The following is a 24,840-nucleotide window of genomic DNA, read 5'->3' on the forward strand; positions in this document are numbered from 1 at the left end:
CCCCAACAAATGGTACTCAAGGAAATCCTGCCTGCCTCAACCAACATAGAGGCGGCACATGGACATCCGTTTCAATAGCCAAGTGTATCGGATCTTTCTACTCGAGATCCCTATGTACAATTGGTGGGCCACTATGTGACACAGAATGCTGGACTCGATGGGCTTTGGCCTGATTCAGCATGGCTCTTCTTATGTTCTTATGAAATGTACTACTAATTGCACTATTTGTCTGAAGAGGTTATGATGTCCTCTGGTAGTAAAGGGCATTAACATCCATCCATTGTAGTTGTCAAGTCACTCCCCAAGTTGCTTTTTAACTTGATGATATCACCCAGTCCTGTAAGAAGACAGGGCCTATTATTTGATTGACCTGTTCCATCAACTGTCCTGGTTAAAACCCTGTTGGAGTTCCAGAAGGATTATCTCTGAGGATCTTGTGACTTAGTTTGGCCAAGGTCTCAATTGTGGCCAGGAAAGGATGGATAATGAAGGCCTTGGACCATATTGCCTCTATGTGCTTTCTGTGTGCCGATCCTGGAATGTATCTTGGGGTGGTTTTTAGGAGCAATATAATAGGAGGCACCAGAAAAGATATTTAAAGTGCTATTGGAGAAAGAATGAAGAATAAGTCTGAGTGGACCTAAGGAAGAGCCCATATTTAAAAGCATATTATGATGAAGTACTCTTATTGCATTTGCAGCCCTGTTTAGTACAACTTGTTCCTTTCTGGGGAGAGATAAAATACAGGAACTTTTACAGGATTGCCAGTGAATAATATTTAAGATATTTGTCAAATATGTTCACTCAGATCTTTCAGTCTTAGACTTCACCTTCAATAGCCTCATGTTGTTAAGGATGCCCAGGAAGCAATGGTGGATTCTAACTTACTTTGCTGCGGGTTTGCTTCCTTCTGTGCCACATGGCCGTGCACATATGCGCAGTACCAAAAATCAAGCTTCTGCACATGCACAGAAGTAAAAAACAAGATGGCAATGTCTACACCACCACCGCGAGAGCCGTCCTGTCCTACGGTTCTATTGTCTTCTATCATTACTTTTTATCAATGCTTTTCTAATGTATTTATACAATTTACCATCCTATAATCGCTTGACAAATATATATAAATAAATAAATAAAAACAAATAATTAATTTGCCATCAGAACTTAAACTACTTTCAAGTTTCACACATACCCCTCTCTCTATATGTGTGTGTAGGTATGTATGAGGGAGAGGGAGAGAGAGGGAGAGAGAAATTTCATGAGGAATTGGAGAGAAGTGTTATTATTAGTCATCAGAGTAATCACCAGTCTTCTGATAAATAAATATTGCTTCATTTCCTTATATGCTCAGATTGCTAAATTATATCATCATAATGTCCACATCAGTGCTTTCTTTGTGTTGGTCTGTAGTTACTCCAATTCAAACTGTTACAAGTTGGTCTAAAGGTATTAAAGAAACAGACACATAATAACAAGAGAGCCAAGGAAACACACAAACAGGCATTTATATTGACAATGTTTTCAATCACATCTTGTTTGTTTATGTATGCTATTTAACACATGGATACATAACCAAATGCAATTGATTTGCTGCAGATCACCTCCTTGGTAGCAAGGCCATAACATTACACATACAATGAGTTTTTACACCAATGTTGCAACTGTTAAATTAGTTATTAGAATGTATATTTTCCATAGTTCTATAAGAATTTTTCTTAGCAACAAAAGGCACCCTTCTTCTTGTATACCACATTCCTCTTGACCAAATAAATCCTAAAACATGTAATTTCACAGATTTTAATTTATCTGTTAAGTAGAATTTATTTATCTGTCTTTTGGATAGAACAACAGAAACTGTATAGACATTGAGGACATATATCCAGATAAAAAATAATAAATTAATTCTTTTCAGTGATTTATTGCTGGCATTCAGAATTCTTTTGCAAATTGTTTACATACTAACTTTGTAAGCAACATCATTTATTTCTACTTCCTTATTGGGAATCGTTTGAAATTAACTATTTAACCAAAAACCTTCTGATTTTTAGTCCCATATTAAAAGCAAATGATGGCTTCTGACTTTAAAAGTGTTCTCTTTGTGGCTCCATCCAAATCTGATCATGATATCCTTCTTTTAGGCCCCTGTTTAACTGCTGGATCAGTCATTTGCATGTCATGGCTAAACCCATTGAGGAAAAAATCATCCGTCTCCAATCCAACTGACTCCAGAATGGAAAAATCAAATAATCCTTTAGCCACTTATCCAGTTGTTACATGCCTTGCCAGAACACAGCGGGAAGGGTTGGGCTTTAATCTTGAGAACTGGAAATTATTCAAAAGTACAGTTTTTGATGGGGATGTAGAGTATTTAAGTATATTTAAGTATATTTATTTAAGCATATTTCTTTCTAATGATTTAAATGTTATAGGTGTCTTTTTATTCAGCCCTCTCAGAGATAGATATTAAATAATTAATATTCCCATTTTATGGGCTCTAAAATATTATTTCCCTTTAGCCAGTCAATGAGTTTTTAATCTGATAAAGAAATGAGTAGGTTGAAGGTAGAAAAGCAGAAATATACTGTTGAATGGCCATGTACCTTATAACCACTTAGTGCTATATGGAGTATATTTCCGTGAGGAGCAGAGGAGCTTCAGATGAAAATATCAAAATGATACAAAAGTGGCCGATTGTAACCATTTTCACATCAGTGGTCCCAAAAGACTACTGGACTTTCTGAAAATAAACACTTCTCATCCAAGAAGCTTTTTCAGTTTGGAACTGAAAGAAACTGAAAAAACTGAAAGAAAGTCCAGTTGTTTCCGAAGAGCACCTTTGGGACAACCAAGACCTGGATGATTGAGAATCTCCATAGACATTTCCCATCATAGAACTTTTGGCAAGAGATAACTTGGTAATAAAATCAGCATTAGATCATTACAATTTGGATGGACAATGCTGTAAGTCATATCTCTGTCAAATGAGCTTGATTCCAGTAACTCCATGATGCATAGTATTCTTGGTAACAGTACAGAAGTGAATCACAATTACCATTTTCCAAGATACACACACGCATACATTATATATATATAAATTAATATAATAATAAATTAAATGTATATGAACATAAATTTTATATTTAACATACTAAATATATATATTTAGTATGTTAGTATGTATGGCTAGCTGATGAGGCCAAAATAAGGCCGAAATAGATCTATCCTAGTCTCCCTTAATTTTCAAATTCAGCTTAAACATGTGACATACACACACACACACACACACACACACACACACACACACATATATATATATATATATATATATATATACTGTATACCAAAAATATAACATACTTTTTGCTGATAAGTGAAAAGGGTTATCTATCCATCCATCCATCCATCCATCCATCCATCCATCCATCCATCCATCCATCCATCCATCCATCCATCTATCTATCTATCTATCTATCTATCTATCTATCTACAGCAGCGGTCCCCAAACTACGGCCTGGGGGCCACACGTAGCCCGCTGAGGCCATTTATTCGGCCCACGGGTGATGACAAGAGCACAGGATGCGTCCATATCCTGTGCTCCTGGCCACTGTTCCCTCTAGCCTGTGTGGTTGCATGGCTGCACAGGCAAAAAACAAACTCCTAGAGCCGGCGCCATTTCTCCTGCCCAACAGCTGATCTGCTGTCGGCCGGGAGAAACCCCCGTGGGCTCTGAGCCCCGCCCAGCTTCTCTGGCTGTGTCTGGGGACCACGCCCTGCCCACTCCTACCGATATTCTTCCCACCACCGGGAAGAAACAGGAAGCAAATCCCACCCAGGAAACAAGAGGCAGCAGTTGGATGGCCTTGCCACCTGTGTGCAGAAGCGGCACCCTGGGGTGAAAGCGGCATAGATTTGTGCCTACACCAGAGCTGTCACCTCGCCCTCTCTCCACCTTTCCCATAAGTTTACTTGTGGGGAGTCTCATTTTTTCAGCAGAGAGAGAGACGCACCCCCTCAAGTTCAGGGCTGGGCACAGAAGTTTTGTGAGAGAGAGGGAAAAGAGAGAGAGAAAGAAAGAAAGGGGAAAGAGGGTGAGGGAAATAGAAGTGGAGAGGAATGAAGGAGGGAAGGAAGGAAGGAAGGAAGAAATGAATGGAGGGACAGAGGAAAGAAGGACTGTTTTGGGGGGGCGGGTAATTTTTTTTTTAATTTTCTCTTAGCATACATTCAAACAACACAGTACCATCTAATTTTCAATGGGTAAAACGCAGTATTAGTAACTAATATCAATAATCAAAAAAGTTTTTTTTTCTAATTTTGTCATCCAGCTACATTCATTTTCTTTTAATTAGATTCCCTCCTTAATGTTCCTTCAAAAAGTACAACACCAATTATATTTCTAACTTATTACCCATTATGCCAAAGTGCTTCCTTCTTTCTTTATACATTTTCTATAAGCCAAGAAAACCTTTTATAGCCAATCAGATGTTAACAAAAGAAAATTAAAACATAAACATATATGAATTTCAGACTTCTTCCCCCCTCTAAATAGTATGTTCCCATTTTGTTTTTACTTTAAAATAAGGTATGTGCAGTGTGCATAGGGAATTGTTCATAGTTTTTTTTTATATAGTCCGGCCCTCCAACAGTCCGAGGGACAGTGAACTGGCCCCCTGTGTAAAAAGTTTGGGGACCCCTGATCTACAGTATCTATCTATCTATTTATTAATGGCCAGTTTGATTTACAGATCTAGTATTTGCTATAATCCCCAATCCAAATGTTTGACAGAAAAGCCCTACATCAGTGATGGCGAACCTATGGCACGGGTACCACAGGTGGCACCAGCCATATCTGCTGGTACGTGAGCTGTTACCCTAGCTCAGCTCCAATGTGCATGTGTGTGCTGGCCAGCTGATTTTTGGCTTCCACAGAGGCTCTGGGAGGGTGTTTTTGGCTTCCAGAGAGCCTCCAGGGGTGTATGGGGGAGGGCGTTTTTACCCTCCCCTGACTCCAGGGAAGCCTTTGGAGCCTGGGGAGGGTGAAACACGAGCCTACTGGGCCCACCAGAAGTTGGGAAACAGGCCATTTCTGGCCTCAACAGGGCCTCCAGGGGATGGGGGAAGCTGTTTTCGCCCTCCCCAGGCATTGAATTATGGGTGTGGGCACTCACGCATGTACGATAATGCACACCCATGCTCTTTCAGCAGCGGAGAACAAAAAGGTTTGCCATCACTGCCCTACATAAATCATTTTTGAGGTAAGTCTAACTATGCAAACAGCGTTGTATAAATTGCTAATGCAGAAATGATCTGGAAACACAAAGCCCCAACCTCTTCAGTCAAGGCCTGCCCATGTGATACTCATCGAAGCAACATTCACAACATTCTCCTAGCAAAAATGCTATAAGCGATGCAGTTGTAGGAAAAAGGCTCTGCTCTCTAATTAAGCAGCAGAGCAGAAGGAACAGAACACATAGCAATAGAGGTTACAGAGAAATGGAGACGGTTGCAGGGATGGGGAGAAGCAGATCGGAGTGGGTGGCTGCACCAAGTGTGGGATGCAGTAAATGAAGTTTCAATTTTGGAAGTGGGGTAATGCTTCCTCTTGGATCAAAGCTTCACCCTCTTCCCCTGCTAAATATCAAGCCAGGCAAATCAGAGACAATTGCTGGACTGCCAATATACCCTGCATGTACTTTAATAATTTGCAGATGTCATCAAATAAATCACGTGTATTGTATAGCGTTTGTACTGTTTCCATGCAGAGCTTCAACATGGTTGTTGAAATCATGAGGGTTAGAAACATGCCTTTTACACGCAAGGAGAAGGAACAATATTGCCAAAAAAGCTTCTAGAGTTGTTAACCTGATCCTATGCAGCTTCTGCTCAGGCAATCTCACACTACTCACAAGAGCCTACAAAACTTTTGCCAGACCCATCCTAGACTACTGCTCATCTGTCTGGAACCCATACCACATCTCAGACATCAACACCCTTGAAAATGTCCAAAGATATTTCACCAGAAGAGCCCTTTACTCCTCCACTCGAAACAGAATACCCTACGAAAATAGATTAACAATCCTGGGCCTAGAAAGCCTAGAACTACGACGCCTAAAACACGATTTAAGTATTGCCCACAAGATCATATGCTGCAACGTCCTACCGGTCAATGACTACTTCAGCTTCAACCGCAACAACACAAGAGCATGCAACAGATTCAAACTTAATATGAACCGCTCCAAACTTGACTGTAAAAAATATGATTTCAACAATCGAGTTATCAAAGCGTGGAACTCATTGCCGGACTCAATTGTGTCAACCCCTATCCACCAACATTTCTCCCTTAGACTCTCCACGATTGACCTCTCCAGGTTCCTAAGAGGCCAGTAAGGGGCGTACATAAGTGCACTGGTGTGCCTTTCGTCCCCTTTCCAATTGTCTTTCCTTTGTTTCACCTATCTTATATATTCTCTTCCTTTCATATATCCTCTCCTCTATGTTCACTTTCACCCTCTTTTATATTATCACATGTCTATTTTTCTTCCTACCGTGTTTCCCTGAAAGTAAGACAGTGTCTTACTTTCTTTTTACCCCCAAAAGCCCCACTACGTCTTACTTTCGGGGTATGTCTTACATTGGAAAAAAATTGAAAGGGTCGCGTTCCCGAAGGCATCTCACCAGAGTCCAGAAGGGCAGCCGCGGGACAGGAGCCTCGTGAGCCCTTTTCCAAGTTCAACTTCAGGGCTCCAAGCGGCGTGCACGCGTGAAGCCAGAGACGCGTGTCGGGGAAGCGTGTGTCTGGAGGGGAGGAGCCGCTCTGCGCAGTTGGGCAGCCCCACCTGCCTGCCGGAAAGGAGGTGGGCGAAGGAGGGCGCAGCTCCGGCTGCTCGCCTCAGAGCTGGTCGGCCTTGCTGGCTGCTTGCAGCCGAGCCTCGGCAGGACTTGGTTGCTGGGATGAGCGCCTTCGCTGCAAGCCGCCGCCCGCTCGGCTCGCTTCGGACCAGCGCCGTCCTTCGCTTTGCCAAGCCGGGGAAGAGGCGGTGGCGCCGCGGCGAGGCAAAGGTGAGGGGCGCGCAGGGAGCTTGGAAGCGACGTCATCGGGCTCCCCCCCGGCAATACCCCCGTGTTTCCCCGAAAGTAAGACATATGTCTTACTTTCGGGGTACGGCTTATATTAGCCGACCCCCCTGAAACCCCCGATACGTCTTACAATCGGGGGTGTCTTACTATCGGGGAAACAGGGTATGTATTGGACAAATGAATTAATTAATAGATAGATAGATAGATAGATAGATAGATAGATAGATAGATAGATAGATAGATAAACAAACAAATAAATAAATAAATAAAGTGGTAGCTGGGATGCAACCAGTGAAGGGCTACCAAAATTTTTACTGCCACACTGTGGGCGTGGCTTATGCAGGATGCTCTGCATTTTCTTTCAACATCTTTCAGTGCAAATTGGGTGCCCTGGGGTGGAGCTCCATTTTCATTACCCCACTGCATTCCACCACCACCCCGTCCAGGTAGCAGCCCACCCCTGGGTGCAACTACATCTTAAGAAAGAGAAGGAGGACCTTAGCAACCACTTCCTGGCCCCTTCCAGCCAACCTAGCCACTAAATAAAGCGAGACTTGTTTTGATATTTGTTGAACTGGTGTCTTTTACACTGTTGCGTCTTTGGAAGAAATGTGTTCCAACATCTGACAGAACTTTAAATTCTTTTATAAACATTTCATAACAATTTTCAATTGCTTGAAAGCAACTGACGAATGAAACCAACAGAACAATGGAAGAAGAATCATACAGGCATTCTGAAACAGCTTTTTAAAATCTAAATTATAATCGCATTAAACTATTTTGTAGAATATTTGTATCGTTATTTAATCTTTAGTCTTTTAAAACCACGAAAGAAATTAAATAGATCCTCTATATCCAAAGTCTGGGTCCAAATGATCCTCCAATAAATCTGAGTATCTCAAAAGAAACCTACACAGCTCCTAAATGCCTTTCTTTCACACCCACTTATTTCTGTCTTCTTTAAGTCAACTGTATAAGACTGCAAGATTAGCCATTTAAGGAAAACCATGCATGCTACCACTCACTGCTCTGTGTTTAGTCAATTTCTCTCCACCACTCTCCAATGTGTATAGGCATGCCAGAAAGCATGTTTTTTTAAAAAAATAAAAATCCACAAACACACATATACGACACTCTCGTATATCTGCACAGAGGAAGAATAAAATTCGGCTAGCAATCACATTAGCAGAAGAAAAGACCTCCTTACGAGGGTCTTTGGATGGCCAATGAAACCATGCCTGAATTAGAGGATACGGTCAAAATACTATCTAGCTTCAGGGAATATATTAGACAGTAGTCACACAAAATTTCAAACCTATCTACAATAGCAATAGCATTTAGACTTACATACCATTTCATAGTGCTTTACAACCCTCTCTAAGCGATTTACAGAGTCAGCCTATTGTCCCAAACAATTTGGGTCCTTGTTTTACTGACCTCGGAAGGATGGAAGGCTGAGCCAACCTTGAGCCTGGTGAGATTTGAACTGCCAAATTGCAGCCAGCTGGCAGCCAGTAGAAGTAGCCTGCAGTACTGCACTCTAACCACTGCGCCATCACGGCTCAGCAAAGTGCTTGATTCAGAAATACGTTTTTTAAAAAAAATATTTTTTATTAAATTGCAAAGACAGACAAAACATACATTACATGTAACATTTAGTGGAGCAACAATCGCTCCTCTCAAAGTAGAAGTCATCTTTATATTTATAATAAGTAAAAAAGAAAATAAAATAAACTAACTTTATCATTATTTATAAAATACTTAGATATATCAATTGTAAGATAATAAGTAAAAACACATCTAAAACATTTAAAAATATATAGAAATTTTAAAATTATAACTTGAAATAAACTATGAAGAAACAAAAAGAGAGAGAAATGGCAGAAGAGGAAAGAAGGAGTTTATCTTTATATTGTTAATAATCACTATCTAATACAATATAACTACTAGGTGCAAATATATTTTAAATAGTGTAAAAATAAGGTTATCTCTGTTTCTTTGTATCCCACCAGATATATACCTTTTGCCAAACCTCATAAAATTCTGATTCTTCTTGATTTTTCAACCTTCTCGTCATCATGTCAAGCTCAGCACATTCTAAGACTTTCTTAAATATATCCATTTCTTTTGGGGTCTCAAAGTCTTTCCATTTTTGAGCAAAAGCTATCCTAGCTGCTACTAAAATGTGGGTTATTAAATAATATATGTCTTTTTTGTATTTCTTATTTGAAATGCCTAATAAAAAGGTGGTCTAATAGGGAGTTGTTTAAGAGGGATGGTTTGCATCCATCATACAGAGGTACCCGGGTACTCGGTGAGGAATTCAGAACTTTTTTGGACAGGCATTTAAACTAGGTAAAGGGGACAGAGATGTAACTGATGTGGGTGATTTCTGTCCCCGACCAATGAGGATAAAGCAGTTTTTGGAAGCTTATGAAAAGGGAGCTGCAAATAAAATAGATGTAGTTGTTGATGATAAGGGGCAAACTAATAATGAAAATAATGTTCTTCGTGTAATGTGCACAAATGCTCGAAGCTTGAGCAACAAGCTCTGTGAATTAATGGCCATAATATCTAGAGATAATTTGGACCTGGTTGCCATAACTGAGACATGGTTTAAGGATTCTAATGAATGGGAAATATCCATACCAGGATATACACTGTATAGGAAGGATAGAATAGAGAGAAGGGGAGGTGGAGTAGCCATTTATGTTAAAGAAACTCTAAAAACAACACTAATTCCAAATACATGTCAAGATCTAGAGACCCTCTGGATTTGCATGCAAAATAAAGACGGTTCTGTCATTAGAATTGGGGTGATCTATAGGCCTCCAGGGCAATCTGAGGAATATGACAACAAGATGGTGGATGAAATTACCCAAATGGCAGTAAAGGGAGATATTGTGGTTATGGGTGATTTCAACATGCCTGATGTTGACTGGAATATCCCCAGTGCCCTTACATGCAAAAGTAAGAATATAGTAGAGGCCTTTACAGGAGCAGCTCTGGCACAGCTGGTTAAGACACCAACTAGAGGGGAGAATATTCTAGATTTAGTTTTTACGAATGGGAATTGGGTTTCAGATGTCAAGGTGGGAGAAAATTTAGGTTGCAGTGACCATCTATGTTTGTGGTTTGATGTAAAAACTCATTGTGAGCAATCCTATAATGCAACCAAAGTATTGGATTTCAGAAAAACAAATTTTAATGCAATGGGGGAATATTTAGATAATGAATTAAAGGGGAGGGATAAAATGGCAGGAGTGAGCACCCAGTGGACTGTATTTAAAAAGGCCATCTTAAAAGCCACTGGACTGTATGTAAGACAAATAACTAAAGGTAAAAGGAAGAAGAAACCGCTATGGTTTAGCAATGATGTAAGGACTATAGTCAATGAAAAAAAGGCTGCCTATAGGAGGTATAAAGAGTCTGGAAGTATAGCTGATAGGGAGGTGTATAAAATGAGACAGAAGGAGGCGAAACAGATAATATATGCTGCTAAAGCCTCAAAAGAGGAAGAAATTGCCAAATCTCTAAAGAAGGGGGATAAAACCTTCTTCAGATATATTAGTGATAAGAAGAAGAAAAACTGCGGCATCACAAAGCTTAGTACCGGGAAAAATACATGCATTAATGGGAATAAGGAGATCGCTGACCATTTCAATAGTTACTTCTGTTCAGTTTTCTCAAAAGACACCTTACAAAATAATACTATAGAGGGATATAGCATTGCCTCCAACTGTACGGATTCAGCTCCAGTGATCTTAGAAGCCGATGTCTTAGAAGAACTTGAACGATTAAAGATAAATAAGGCAATGGGTCCAGATGGCATCCACCCCAGAGTTCTTAAAGAACTCAGATCTGTCATTGCTACCCCCCTGACTGATTTGTTTAACCAATCCTTGTTAACAGGAGATGTTCCTAAGGATTGGAGAATGGCAAGTGTTGTGCCTATCCACAAGAAGGGCAGTAGAGAAGAAGCTGGTAACTACAGGCCAGTTAGCTTGACATCAGTTGTCGTTAAAATGATGGAGACTCTACTGAAAAAGAGGATAAATCAGCACCTAAAAAACAATAAATTATTGGACCCAAATCAGCATGGCTTTACTGAAGGCAAATCATGTCAGACTAATCTCATTGATTTCTTTGACTATGTCACAAAGGTGTTGGATGAAGGTTGTGCCGTGGATATTGCCTACCTGGACTTCAGCAAAGCCTTTGATACGGTGCCACATAAAGAGCTGATAGATAAATTAGTGAATCCCTGGATAGTTCAATGGATTTGCAGCTGGCTGAAGCATAGACACCAGAGGGTTGTTGTGAATGGCGAGTATTCTGAGCAGAGTCAGGTTACAAGCGGTGTGCCACAAGGGTCTGTTCTGGGTCCTATTCTTTTTAATATGTTTGTGAGTGACATAGGGGAAGGTCTGGTAGGGAAGGTTTGCCTATTTGCCGATGACTCTAAAGTGTGCAATAGGGTTGATATTCCTGGAGGCGTCGGCAATATGGTAAATGATTTAGCTTTACTAGATAAATGGTCAAAGCAATGGAAACTGCAGTTTAATGTTTCCAAATGTAAAATAATGCACTTGGGGAAAAGGAATCCTCAATCTGACTATTGTATTGGCAGTTCTGTGTTAGCAAATACTTCAAAAGAAAAGGATTTAGGCGTAGTGATTTCTGACAGTCTCAAAATGGGTGAACAGTGCAGTCAGGCAGTAGGGAAAGCAAGTAGGATGCTTGGCTGCATAGCTAGAGGTATAACAAGCAGGAAGAGGGAGATTATGATCCCGCTATATAGAATGCTGGTGAGACCACATTTGGAATACTGTGTTCAGTTCTGGAGACCTCACCTACAAAAAGATATTGACAAAATTGAACGGGTCCAAAGACGGGCTACAAGAATGGTGGAAGGTCTTAAGTATAAAACGTATCAGGAAAGACTTAATGAACTCAATCTGTATAGTCTGGAGGACAGAAGGAAAAGGGGGGACATGATCAAAACATTTAAATATCTTAAAGGGTTAAATAAGGTCCAGGAAGGAAGTGTTTTTAATAGGAAAGTGAACACAAGAACAAGGGGACACAATCTGAGGTTAGTTGGGGGAAAGATCAAAAGCAACATGAGAAAATATTATTTTACTGAAAGAGTAGTAGATCCTTGGAACAAACTTCCAGCAGACGTGGTAGTTAAATCCACAGTAACTGAATTTAAACATGCCTGGGATAAACATATATCCATCCTAAGATAAAATACAGAAAATAGTATAAGGGCAGACTAGATGGACCATGGGGTCTTTTTCTGCCGTCAGACTTCTATGTTTCTATGTTTCTATGTTTCTAATTCTGGTGTTTTCTTAATTTCTTGCTGGGTTATTTCTTTTAGCCATGGCTAAAATGGCAGAAATAAGTTTTCTTGTAAGGAAGTATTCCCTCAAGTTGTCATTCATTTCCTGTGGCAAAAATGCCCTCCTAGAGCCTCTGTGCGAGCCAAAAATCAGCTAGCCAGCACACACGTGCATGTTGGAGCTGAACCTGACCAATGCCTCATGTGCCAGCAGATAGGGCTTCGCATGCCACCTGTGGCGCCTGTGCCATAGGTTCACCATCACGGGTCTAGGTTGTGGTTCTTCCTATCCACATACCTTTGGCAGTAAGAGAGTAAAAATAATAATTTATTTATTTTATTTATTTATTTATTTATTTATTTATTTATTTATTTATTTATTTATTATTTAGATTTGTATGCTGCCCCTCTCCGCAGACTCGGGGCGGCTCACAGCAAGATACAACAATTCATGACAAATCTAAATATAATTTAAAATATTTAAAAAACCCCATTAACTAAACAAACATACACACAAACATACGATTAAAATACTAATTAGCTTCTTTGAACTCGCTTCTACAGAATGATTTCTACAGGAAAATAGATACAATGGTTTGAAATATGTGTCCTGGAATTGCATACATGCTAAGATTTCAAAATCAGGAACAGGAACATTTCTGTAACCCTAAAGAAAGAGTTACAACAAAATAGGATGACGGTAACAGAGCCGGAAGATATGCTTGCCCTGTGAGAACAAAACTTCCCTTAAGTCCAATTCAAGAAATATTCTTAGATAATTTCTGACAGCAAACTGGGTATGAAACACTTTTTGCTGCAGTGGGAGCTTTCTTCAAATCAAGAAATGTATCTAATTAATGAAAGATATTTGTTTGTTTGTTTATTTATTTATTTATTTATTTATTCGATTTTTATGCTGCCCTTCTCATTAAACTCAGGGCGGCTTGCAACATGTTAGCAATAGCACTTTTTAACGGAGCCAGCATATTGCCCCCACAATCCGGATCCTCATTTTACCCACCACGGAAGGATGGAAGGCTGACTATAGCTGTGGCTGACTATCAGCAAGCAAGAATGCTTATTCTTTGAAAAGCTGTATTGTATCATTGATGTAGGCAGTAAAGGGCAGCCATTCGCGGCCCTACTGAAACGTTCCGGGGGGGAGCACATGTGCCAGATGAATCGGCTGCTGCTCAGAGGATGAGGGGAGCAGACAGAGGGCCCCTCTGCTGAGCAAGTTCCCCCCTCCTCCATGCCCACTTCTGCACAGGTAAGACATCATGGTCCGGAATGGAACAAGGGAGGGGGCAGGCAGAGATGGTCTTACTTGTGCAGGGAGGATGAAGGATGTTGCTCGGTAGAAGGACGGTCTGTCTGTTCCCCTCGCCCCCTGCTACTGCAGCCGATTTGTCCAGGCTCCATGGACAGCAGTGTGCCGCTGGGCCCGGATGCAGATGAATCGGCTGCAGCAGCGGAGGGTGAGGTGAACAGACAGACTGCCCCTCCCGCCAAGCAACATCCTCCATCCTCCCTCCACAAGTAGGACCACTTCTGCCCGCCCCCTCCCTTGTTCTGTTCCGGACTGAAGTCTTACCTGTGCAGAACTGGGCAAGGAGGAGGGAGGATCTCGCTTGGCAGAGGGGCTCTCTGTCTGCTCCGCTCACCTTCTGAGCAGCAGCCAATTCGTCCAAAGAGAGTGGTGCTGGGCCAGTGAGATTCGGCTGCTGCACATGAGCAGAAGCCGAATCTTGCATGCCCAGCTGGTGGTGATGATGGAGCTGTGCACGCAGCTCCATTTCCGCTGGTGGAACAGCATTCCATGTTGTAGATGTAGGTCTACTGCAGCAGCAGAGGTGGATTTCAGCAGGTTCTGACCAGTTCTGGAGAACTGGTATCGGAAATTTTTAGTAGTACAGATAACCGGTAAATACATCTATCCTCTGCCTCCTGAGTCCGAGATGATCAGGAGGAAATGGGGATCTTGCAATATCCTTCCCCTGCCACGCTCACCAAGGCACACCACGTCCACAAAACCAGTATTTAAAAAAAATGAATCCCACCACTGGCAGCAGATAGGGCTGTATTCTGTTTCAAACCGGCAACACTAATTGAATGCAATTATTGGCGTGGTTCATACAATAACTAAGCTGTTATCCTTAGGTTTGTTAAACCTTACTAATTATATTTCATACTACAATGATGTAAACCAAAGCTTGCATAATGTATTAAATCAGCCAGTCGGAGGGGGTAATGCTCAGATAGTTTTGAAAGTTAGTCAATGGCTATAAATATTAATACTGTATATTTTTAGAAATCATAGCACACAGATAGTTTACTTTTGGCTTGTATTTCCTGCTCTATTAGCTCACATGTTTATCTTCCGAAGGTTTAAATCTGTATCAGATGGAATAAAGGAGAGAGACAAACAATTTGGTTTCTAAAAACAAAACAAAAACACCTTTCCATTTTTTCCTAAGCAGATTAAAACAACAGTTAGCATCAGTGGAAAATATTGCAGCCAAACCTCCCCAGTCAATCAGGCTTAGCAACAGTTATCTCAGCCTTGGTTGCGTCCCATCCTGACTACTGCTTGATTCTTTATATGGTATGGAAACTGCATTTGGTTTAAAATGCAGCAGGCAGGCTGGCAATTGGTGTAAGATAATGAAAGCTCTATAGTAACGAGCACAATTTAATATGCTGAACATTGGCCTTTACAGCCATAAGTGAACAAGAACTTAGGGATCACTTTTGCCATTCAGCAATTGGTCACTAACTTAAACCAGTAACATAAGTTTTTTGAAGACCTTCCCAACTTCTAGAAATTTGTTACATAAAACACTCATCAACACACACCTATACACACGCTCATGCATAGACAAGGGCCTCTTATGGGGCTTCAGGAGATTTGGTTGGTCTCCACTTTCCTATTACTGAAGCAAATAGCCTCATCTCTTTCACTGCATTTTTATTTGCTGGTTTAATTATTAGGATTTTGAAAATGCCCATTTGAAGTTTTTTTTACTTTTATTCTTATGTTTTATAATTTGTATTTTTAATTACCGTAACTCATTGCGAACATTTATGGCTGAAAATGTGGAATATAATTTAAATAAACAAATAAATATTGCATATTGGAACTGCTCAGACATTCTTCATATTTCCTTCAATCCAGTCCTGTCCAATGCTAAAATCATTGAGCATTATTAGATTTACAGTTTTGAATAAGTTTCCATCAAAGAAATCCACAAAGATAGCCTGACACTTAGCTCTGTCTATATGCAAAACTCCATCAAATCTGCATTTGAAAAGTGTTTGGAAACTTCAGATCGTGCAGAACGCAGCCGCGAGAGCCATCGTGGGGCTTCCAAGATTCACCCATGTTTCTTCAACACTCCGTGGCTTGCATTGGCTGCCGATCAGTTTCCGGTCACAATTCAAAGTGTTGGTCATGACCTTTAAAGCCCTACATGGCATTGGACCAGATTACCTCTGGAACCACCTGCTACCGCACGAATCCCAGCTACCGATAAGGTCCCACAGAGTTGGCCTTCTCCGGGTCCCGTCGACTAAACAATGTCATTTGGCGGGCCCCAGGGGTAGAGCCTTCTCTGTGGTGGCCCCGGCCCTCTGGAACCAACTCCCCCCGGTGATTAGAATTGCCCCCACCCTCCCTGTCTTTCATAAACTACTCAAGACTCATTTATACCGCCAGGCATGCGAGGGCTATCATGGGCTTCCCTAGGAATGCCCATGTTATACCAACACTCCGCAGTCTGCATTGGTTGCCAATCAGTTTCTAGTCACAATTCAAAGTGTTGGTTATGACCTATAAAGCCCTTCATGGCATCAGACCAAAATATCTCTGGGACCGCCTTCTGCCGCACGAATCCCAGCGACCGATTAGGTCCCACAGAGTTGGCCTTCTCCGGGTCCCGTCGACTAAACAATGTCGTTTGGTGGGACCCAGGGGAAGAACCTTCTCTGTGGCGGCCCCGACCCTCTGGAACCAGCTCCCCCCAGAGATCAGAATTGTCCCCACCCTCCTCGCCTTTTGTAAGCTTCTTAAAACCCACCTCTGTCGTCAGGCATGGGGAAATTGAGATATTCCTTCCCCCTAGGCCATTACAAGTTATGCATTTTTAAATAGTAATTTAGGTTTGTTGTAAATTGTTTTCACTTTGTTGTGAGCCGCCCCGAGTCTGCGGAGAGGGGCGGCATACAAATCTAAATAATAAATAAATAAATAAATAAATAATAAAATGGTATGTTTGTGAGTATGTTTGGTTTTATAAATAAGGGTTTTTAGTTGTTATATTATTGGATTGTCACGTGTTGTTTTTATCATTGTTGTTAGCCGCCCCGAGTCTACGGAGAGGGGCGGCATACAAATCCAATAAATTATTATTATTATTATTTCCAGTAATATTTTCATTATTCATGTTGCATGTAAGTTGAATGGTTTTATCTATTACATTCTAATTTGTCTTCTTTTCAAAGTATTAAACATGTCTCTGTTAGCCACTGCAAGTTCTCCCTGATAGGAAGTAGGGTTGGTATTTGTTGTGATTCCATCTGAGGCTCCTCAGGGAACGGCTGAACCTCTGCCGGCCCCCTGCTCAGAGGGGGAGGATGAGGAACAGGAGGAGGAGGAGGAGGCCCAGGCAGAAGGGGAGGAGGAATATCAGGCCGAGGGAGAGGGAGAACAGCCAGAGTCCCCCGGGGTGGAGCTCTCCCCAGCAAGCAGCCTGGAGTCCTTAGATGAAAATGCTCAAGCCATCATCGATCACAGGCAGAGAAGAGCAGAACAACGAAGGGGACAATTAGCCAGGTATTTCCAGTCCTAAATAGGTAACAGCTGGGTTTGGGTGTGGTTCTCCCCAGAAAGGCTGAAAAGGCAGACCCACCCTTCCTGTCTTGTGGAGTAGTATCTTTGGGAGTCCTGGGACCTGGCTGTGATCTTTGGCGTTTCTGATTCTGACTTGTGGCCTTGAAGGCTGAAACCTTGGGGGAAAAGGCGTGGGGGCTTATTCTCTACAGTGGTGTGTGTGCCAGCAAGAAGTCTGCTGTATTGTCTGGCCATCAGGACTTTGCTGTGAAGCCTCATAGCCTGCCTGTTGGGAAGAACAGGTTTTTCTCTATGTTTATTTTTCAAACTATAAAGTGCTTTTGCTTTTACCAGCGTGTCTGGCTGCTTTTTCCAGTTGGTGTTGAAGTCTGGGGGCACCCAGACAGAACAGTATTCATAAAAGTTTTATATAGAATTCAGAACTTGCTGGGAAATATTTTTTGCTGTGGGATAAGCTTTGAAAGTAAAGGGCAAATTCTAGCAAAATCAAACAATTGGCAGATACAAAGTGAAGAGGGTCTTTGAGCAATGCGAGGAGACCACATAGCCATTTGAGTATAGGATTGGGAATCTACAGAAAGCAATGTGGGAAACCTGTTGCAATCCTCATATTAAAGGAAGTTCTTTAACTTCTAGCATATATTGCAAAATACTGAGTGACAAATGGAAAAAGAACACGCTATAGACACCTTGCAAGCAAGTTGCTACAGCTGTTTAGAGTTTCTCAAGGATCAGGGGAACAATAGAAATTCTAACAATGTTCGAGGTATATACGTATATCCTGAAGTTTTCAAAGAGATGTAAATAATGTTGGCCTTTATTTTCAGAAGAAATGTGGAATAAATGCTATGATGGTATTATTATTATTATTATTATTATTATTATTATTATTATTATTATTATAGAGAAATATTCTGATTAATCTATTTAGCAGGGATTCTAGAAGTGATATTTGAAGGAATTCTTCATTTGCAAGTCCATCCAATCTAATTTTTTTTTCACTTTTTAAAAAAGGAAAAAAAGAGAATGACAAGTTGACAGGAAAAAAAAACTGAGTAGATCCTTCGATTTTCATGGATGCCTCAAATTCTCAAAGCCTCCAGGGTTTTATCTTTAGGCTTTTTTGTCGGGAGATAATAGATACTGATAATACTAGATAATAGATGTTTTGGTAACTGCAGTGCAGATTACTTCAACCATTAATTTCAACCAATGTAATTTCAACCATTCCCCTGAGTTACACCAGTGTTGCATGAGCCACACTACCTCTGAGGTACTATTCAAGGTGCTGGTTATCACTTTTTAAGGCTTACATAGAAAAAGGCCAGGACAGACAGTGGTGTAGTGGTTAGAGTGCACTACTGCAGGCTACTTCTGTTGACTGCTGACTGTTTGCATGTTGCAGTTCAAATCACACCAGGCTCAAGGTTGACTCAGCCTCCCATCCTTCTGAGGTAAAATTGATGGGGGCAATATGCTGATTCTGTAAACCGCTTAGAGAGGGCTGCAAAACACTGTGAAGTGTTATATAAGTCAAAGTGCTATTGCTATTTTATTATTATTATTATTATTATTATTATTATTATTATTATTATTTATTGGATTTGTATGCCGCCCCTCTCCGCAGACTCGGGGCGGCTAACAACAACGATAAAAACAGCATGTACAATCCAATTAATAAAACAACTAAAAACCCTTATTATAAAAACCAAACATACACACAAACATACCATGCATAACTTGTAATGGCCTAGGGGAAAGGAATATCTTAACTCCCCCATGCCTGGCAATAAAGGTGGGTCTTGAGAGATTTGCAAAAGACAAGGAGGGTGGGGGCCGTTCTAATCTCTGGGGGGAGTTGATTCCAGAGGTCCGGGGCCGCCACAGAGAAGGCTTTTCCCCTGGGGCCCCCAAACGACATTGTTTGGTCGACAGGACCCAGAGAAGGCCAACTCTGTGGGACCTTATCAGCCGCTGGGATTCATGCAGCAGAAGGCGGTTCCGGATGTATTCTGGCCCAAAGCCATGTAGGTCATTACCAACACTTTGAATTGTGACCGGAAACCGATCGGCAGCCAATGCAGGCCACGGAGTGTTGCAGAAATGTGGGCAAATCTAGGGAGCCCCATGATGGCTCTCGCGGCCGCATTCTGCACGATCTGAAGTTTCCGAAGTGATTACCTTTGATGGAGATGCTATACAACCCTTTCCATAAATTTGTTAGACCTCAGAAGCATGCTCTCACTTATTGCCTTTGGAATAACCTCTCATCTGAGATTTGAGAGGCTCCTACCTTCTGGGAGTTTGTTTGTTTGTGTTGGAAGGGACCTTGTAGGTCATCTAGTCCACCATTTCAGACAAATGGTGTTCTATGATGACCTGTCTGGTTCTTCCCCAAGCACTGGGGATAAGTCAGGAGGGTATGAATTTGGTCAGTCTGGAGCCTAGTGGAAAGGGTGTCCTACTTTTATTCTTTTCTTTAATTAGTGAGACATCCTGGACCTCTAGGTGAGAGAGGCAGCCATGTAAATTCTCAAAATATTATTATTATTATTATTATTATTATTATTATTATTATTATTATTATTATTATTTTGAGAATTTACAAATCTAAGTAATAAATAAATAATAAATAACACAATATAAATACAAATCTAATAATTAAAACTATGGGTAAAACCCATTATCTTAAAAACAAGCAGTAATACACAATCAACACTCAATATTTCAATCATACCCACACATAACTTTCAATGGTCAGAAGGGGAGGGGCATACGCTAGTATGTAAATTCTCAAAAATAAATAAAATCTCACCTTCATAGCTACAGGGCGCAGCCAATAATAAGAAACGCTTTCCAAAGAATAAAAGTGCAACCATCACCTTCTGTGATTCCATTTATACAGTAGAATAAACTATTCCTTTCAGGAGAAGAGGCAGTGGTTATAGCCATACAATTCATTAACTCAATTGAGCCATGGTTTATTGAAATACAAAAGTTCTAACGAAAATGTTTATTTATTTATCAAATGTATTGACTGCCCACCTTACCACTGGGTAACTATTCCAGTAGTGACAGATAACTGTTTGTAGAATAATACTACAGGTATAGTCTGATGAACAAGATGCTTAAAAATCTGAAAAATATGGTGATTGTAGTCTATAATAATGGGTAAAAAGAAAGAACAGAAGAATGTAGCAGGCTAACCAGAAAACTAAATCTTCAACCGTTTTTGTTCATTGTTGCTTCATCAACTCCTATGAGGCTGCTAATTTTTTTTTTAAGTATTTCAAAACACAAATGGCTTTTTCTGCAACAACATGATGGGAAAGTTAAATGGGTTCAGTAAAGCCTACCAAGCCTGAGAAGATAAATTATGTAATAATTGCTATTATTGAGGATAATGCTTTGACAGGAAGTAAGGGCCATGGGAAATGAAATCACCAGAAGCAAACATCTGGTTTGGGTGGCAACATGACATTGTTTGAAATATATATTATAAATATTATAAGCTGGAAAGTCCAAAATGTTGACCTTGATGTACAAATGTTGACCTTGATGTACCTGAAATAATAGAAAGCAATTATGCCTACAATCTTACTAATCAGATGTAGGATTTGAAAAATGTGCAGAAGTTAATAGAAGAAAGTCATGGCAAAATTATTTTACCAGCCATTCAAGAGCCAAAGAATCATCACAGAAGACATTTTATTGGGCATGGAACAATCCCAAAAGAGACTGTAAAGGATAATTCAGAGTTGAATTCTTTCCTCAGCAGTGTATTCTGTAATGTTATACCTTCTATTTTTCTGTAGAAAAATATTTGAGAAAAATATTTGTGATGGAAATGTTTGAAAAATATATGTCATTTGAAAATCCCCCCTATATCTGAAAAATACCTACAATGTAGGGTGCTAGAGACAGTGTGGATATATGATGGCATGCACAATATTGATGCAAATAGTTTAGGCAATGCACACCACAGCAACTACCGGTAGATACAAGAATAGTTTTTATCCCGAATGCTCACCATACTGTCAAATAATTTACAAGATTGTATTATTATTATTATTATTATTCTCTTCCCTATTAGTATCTATCTCTTCCCACTTATTACTATAACCATGTTGCTTGTATCTTTAAATTTATATTTTTGTTTCCAAGTACGATTTGATAGATTATGGAAGAAGGCAGAATCCAGTTATTTAATTGCTGTGGGCCAAGGGAATAGATCAGTGATGGTTTCTAAATCCCATCACTACTGGTTTGTAGGCACGTTCACACGCATGCTAGACACTTCTGTGCGTGCAGGGAGGGTGGGGAGAGCCTCCTGCGACTGCCGCTACCAGTTCATAGAACTGTACCATACAGGTAGCAACCCACTGTTGAAACAGATATATGACCATCATTTGAGTTTCCTGCTTTAAGCGCCAAAATATTATGGGCTGGTTCTGATAGAGCTGATTATCTCATGTTTATATATTGTATTTTAGCATAACTCTTAAGTAAGTACATGATCACAAAACTATAATATTTGTTTATTATACATTACAAATGACCTGTTCGGAAAAATTCATAAGGTGCCTAGTTGGAAAAATGTATCCAAACTGGTAACTAGAAAAATATTAATTAATTAATTAATATTAATATGTCACCAGGCTTGGTGCAATTAGGTCTCAGCCCACTGGCCAACGAAATGAGATATATGTTGTATGATTGAACTGGTATGATTATTTTTAAATATTGCATTTTTAGATTGTAATTTTAAATTTATTTAGATTTGCCATTGTACTGTATTTTTATAGTATATGCTGTTAGCCGCCCCAAGTCCTCGGAGAAAGGCGGCACACAAATCTAATTAATAAATAAATAAAATAAATAAATTAAAAACTCATTTACAATGTCAGTAAATATTAAGCCAATAGTGGTAAAATAAGAAATAATACACACACACACCCCTCCGAATGAATTGACTCCACAAAATTGTTTTCCCTCTCTGGGCTTCTAGTAAAATAATGGAATTGTTTTATTTTAATGCCTCAAACTATTAAAAAAAGGAAGTCAGTTCATCCATCCGTCCATCCATCCAATCATCCATCATCTATCATTACCATCTTAATTTATGTAAAGCCGCTTGACTCCATAACAACTCTGGGCAGCATTCAACATTAAAAATAGCATGGAACAATTAAATTAATTCCTCTCTGTTTTCTATTTAATTTTCTTTTTGTTGCATCCTGGCTTTCTTTCCATTGGACATTATGAACTCTTTAATTCTTATAGGAAGAAGAAAATGATATTGTGGTGGTTTGTTTCTGATGTACTGGCGACTGCAAATAATATGTTCATATATTTCATTACTAACTCCACTGAGTTTTGTCTTTGCTTTGAAACCAGAGATTGACTTTTCTTTGGAACAGGGACAGATTGCAAAATGATATACAGTATTCTCCAAAATGGATTGAAGATACCAGAAATCCAAGATCCTTGGGTGATGGTACTGATTCTAAATAGGCAATTCATAAGCTTCTAGAACATAGGTAACTTATTTTTCTTTATATCATTCTTGAGATACAATATAATCTTTTCCATTACTGTGGCAGTAGTTATGTCAGTAATTAGTTGCTATATGTCAAAGAAAGCAGTTTGATAGCAGCTTGATGGCATAATCAGAGTTTGTACTTGTCAAATGCTTTTTGCCAATCTACCCAGAGGCTGGTTCCTTTGTGTTCCATTGACCTTACTTCAAAGTAATCAGATAGAATAAGGTTGGAGTTTATTTTTGAATAGAAATTATAGAAGTGTGCTGCTAGTCACTCTAGATTCCAGCTTTATAGGCCTATTTCTTTAAATCTTCCTCATTTTGGCACTGATTAGAACTAGAAATATGAAAGAAGACATAGTGATTGCATTCTTGAAACACTAATATATCATGCTGGCATTCCACTTGAATACTTTTTATCATCAGATTTAATATGCCTCTTTGCAAGCCTTTTTTCTCCAATAAATTATGCATTGCTGTTGCTTTTATTTATGCATTTGTTGCCATAACTACTTTTTGATCCAAGTCTGAACTAAAAGTCTAATTACTACTTACTTTATTATTTCATTTGAGATAGTATTTGCTTGCCCTGCCATACTAATGTTTCCAAGTCATTTTATAAAAAGCAAACAAGGTTTCCTATCCATCACGCTTCTACTGGATTTTATAGCAAATTATCCACTGTGTGTAGAAATTGCTTGCAGACAAATGCCTTTTGATAGGAATATTTCCAAGAACACTCACAAATAAGATGGGAGAACTAGCAAGGGGAAGGGGGGAAAGTCAGGGAAGGTTGAACTGTCATTTGTTTATAAAGATATATTTACGTTTTGCAATTATTGGTCGTCATTGCTTTATCTCAGAATAATCTTGTATATGACTGCCACAGGAACAGGCTCTTGGAGTAGTGTGTATGATAAACATTTAGAGGGTAATTTAATATGATAGAGATTTTTTAAAAAAAAAAAAAATCTAGTGAGGCAAAGTAAAATGTAGTTAATTCTACAGAAGTACAAACCAAAAACGAAAGAAAAGAAATAGGAAACAAGGCACAGGATTAATTCAGAGGACTACTGCATCTCTATTTTTTTCCTTATTTACCGTACCGATTTGTAACTATACAGATGTTTTTAAAAAGAAAATTTAAAAGGGGGGGGGGGAGAGTGAACCCTGTGAGTTTTGTAGAGGGAAGAACATTGAGATCTCTTCTGACAGCATGCAGTTTGCCACAGTCAGGCATCACTCATTCTCATCTTGTTGTTTTCGTCTCCTATCTCCTGTCATTATGTCTTCAGTTCTGTTTTTAGACTGTTGCCCTTAGCCCAGCAAGTTCAGCAGAGAGCTTTGAAGGTGATGATTTCTCTTTATTGCTAAAAGCAAAAGAAAGCTTGTCCTCTCTCTCTACCCACCCCTCTCTCTTTTCTCAACTTTTCAAACTAGACAGAACACTTAAGAACAGAAGGCCAACAGCTTGGGGTCGGGACAGGGGTGTAAAAAGAACCAGGGAGCAATTTTTAAGGAAGAAAACAAACAAATTAATCAATTTTTTTTTTGGGGGGGGGTATTAGTTGAGTCTTACCTGCCAGCTGAAAACGAGCACTTAGTCACCAGTCCTTTAGAAGGATGTGTGTTCCTGGAAGACCTCAGAAACGTAGCTTACATGACCAAGATTGAAAAAAATATCCAGGCCCAGAAGAGTACTGGGCAAATTTTAATCTTTCTTCTCTTTCTAGATCTACCAGGGACTGAAGTCATGCAGGAAACAGAGAAACAGAGAGCCGAAGAGGAACGTAGTTCCTGTTCTGAGAGATACCGGTCAGAAGAAAGAGGAGCTACAAATGCTCTCTTTAGGTTTCACCCAGGCTTTTGTTAGAAAGACTTTTTCTCCTGGTTGGTTTGCCCCCACCCACAACTGTTGCTCTGTGGGAGCTAAGCTTTGGCAGTGAAGTTCTGAGATTGCATTTCCCCTCTCCTGGGCTCCTTGCAGGCTGCTGAGAGCAATGACTTTGTGGAGCTGAGCTCGCT

At 39.9% G+C, this 24,840-nt stretch overlaps 1 protein-coding gene across 3 annotated transcripts in view; it reads right to left on the reverse strand.

The window, feature by feature from the left end:
* Positions 1-24,676, reverse strand: part of FILIP1 (filamin A interacting protein 1) — a 114,161-nt gene extending 89,485 nt beyond the window's left edge. Inside the window, exon 1 of one of the 3 annotated variants that reach the window (XM_070733077.1) lies at positions 24,395-24,676. The gene's annotated coding sequence lies outside the window, so the exon portion shown is untranslated. The remainder of the gene's footprint in view (positions 1-24,394) is intronic. The other 2 variants (XM_070733073.1, XM_070733076.1) reach the window with 2 other exon arrangements.
* Between the last annotated feature and the right edge of the window lie 164 nt (positions 24,677-24,840).

This window comes from Erythrolamprus reginae, chromosome 1, assembly GCF_031021105.1.
Source record: "Erythrolamprus reginae isolate rEryReg1 chromosome 1, rEryReg1.hap1, whole genome shotgun sequence".
NCBI lineage: Eukaryota > Metazoa > Chordata > Lepidosauria > Squamata > Dipsadidae > Erythrolamprus > Erythrolamprus reginae.